Below are 1,920 nucleotides of genomic sequence, written 5' to 3' on the forward strand. Positions count from 1 at the left end.
CCCAAAAAGAGGAACATGGGATGTACTCACTCATATTTGGTTTCTAGCCATATTTTAAGGACAGTGAGCTTATAATTCACAATCCTAGAGAAGCTAAATGAGAACGTGAATCCAAAGACAAACATATAGGCATCCCCCTGAATATTAACCTTCATCAGGCGATGAAAGGAGACAGAGACAGAGATCTTAGCACATTTCCTAAGCTCCTCAATTGATCATCATACCCAGGTGCAGCAGTGGGAAGGCAGCTGGTGGTGCATGTTTGGTAACCTTTTACATCTCTCTCTGTGTCTGGTCCATGCATTTAGCAATATCTTTCTTTATGGCTTATCAACACTTTGGAGTACAAGGTTTTCTCTGATCTCCTAGAGTTCCCTTGGGTCTTACTCATCTCTTTCTTGTCTCACATTTCAATAATATGTGTCTTCCTTTGGGGGGTTCATGTCAAGGGTTGTCAGATTTGTGCATCCCTTCGAAGGACCAGCTCTTTGTTTCAACTGTCAAGTCATTTCTAGCTCTGTTCTTTCTTACACTTTCTCATAACAGTTTTGAGGCTGGAATGTTTTGCTTTGTTTGTTTGTTTTTTGCATCTATGACCACCAAGATGCATCATATGGATGCTTGTGAGACTTTTGATTTCTTGACGTACAAACTGATAGTCATAACTTTGGTCTCCTAGTGCTGATTTTGCTTTTTTTATTTCTAGCATCTTGTGGCAGAGCCAGTACCTACCAGAAAGGGTGGAGGACCTGGCAGATGAAGTACCCTGGGTCCATCTCACTGATGACAATTTACAAGAATGCAAGGCATTAGCGTCGGAGTACTCCATTTCAAGTCTTGTGAACACAACCTGCTCACTGACTAATGTATTCGCAGAAGAGAACTATGACACAACTATGCCAAATAGATTTTATGAGACCTTAGCCAAAAACGACATTCTTTTTCAGAAAAATCATATCTACAGGTGGAAAAGCAAATATCATCCACAGGTCTGCTACTCCAGGAGGCTCACTCTTCATCTCACCCTCCCTCAGTTTCCTCTGAAAAGGAGGTGGTCTGAGCTGGCTCTGCCTACATTCCTGACTGAACCTGAAGTAAAGAAAGGCCAGGAGGTAAATGAAAAAACTAGCAAGGTTTTCTCTAAGTCCAGGTCCCCTGATTTATATATCAGATCTTAACTCACCTGCGAATTCTGCCCCACAGGGTGCTGATATGAAGGCATTAGAGACACCCGAGTCAGCAGAAAATGCTGCAAACTTAACATCTGAGGGGACACACAAGGAGGCTAAGGTGAAGGCCAACAGAAACCTTTTTCGATGGCTTTTCTGCTGCCTCTTCAAGCCAAAGACAAAAGATACAATGTCCAGGTAAGGAGTAACAAAAGAATGGAAAATGCAGTTTTAAGGAAATGGAGTGGGTGAGGCCAGTTAATCCACATATGATTTGAGTTGACTTTTCGAAGGCACTTTGCCATGGCCAGGCTTCAGCCATTTACAGGACCCAATCATTAAGGTGTCTGGAACCCCAAAAGGAGTTTTCACACTGAATCCTATCCATGAAGAGACTAGCATAGTTAAGACTGAAGCAGACAGCAGAGGTTGCTGGCAGGGCTTGCAGATGCAGGGAAACTGGAAGCACAACAGTTTAGGAAGGGAAGAAGTTTGTGGAGAACTCTGGTTCCTCAGATCAGCTTTTTGCTAAATCTTTCTATGTCAATGTCACTAAAACAGTCCTTTGTTTCTCTCTTTTCAAGGGCTGATGATGCGGCCCTGACCCGGGGTTCCTAAACCCTGGGTCTGTGTTCGGCCTGGTTGGGGCATAACAGCTTCTGGAGCAAGCCAGGCCAGAAGAGGAAAGGAGATGTGCCCCAAACCTCTACCTGATAGACAGCTCCAGCCACCAGGGCATGAGCTCTGTACC

The sequence above is a fragment of the Microtus ochrogaster genome, unplaced genomic scaffold (genome assembly GCF_000317375.1).
Source record: "Microtus ochrogaster isolate Prairie Vole_2 unplaced genomic scaffold, MicOch1.0 UNK14, whole genome shotgun sequence".
Classification (NCBI taxonomy): Eukaryota; Metazoa; Chordata; class Mammalia; order Rodentia; family Cricetidae; genus Microtus; species Microtus ochrogaster.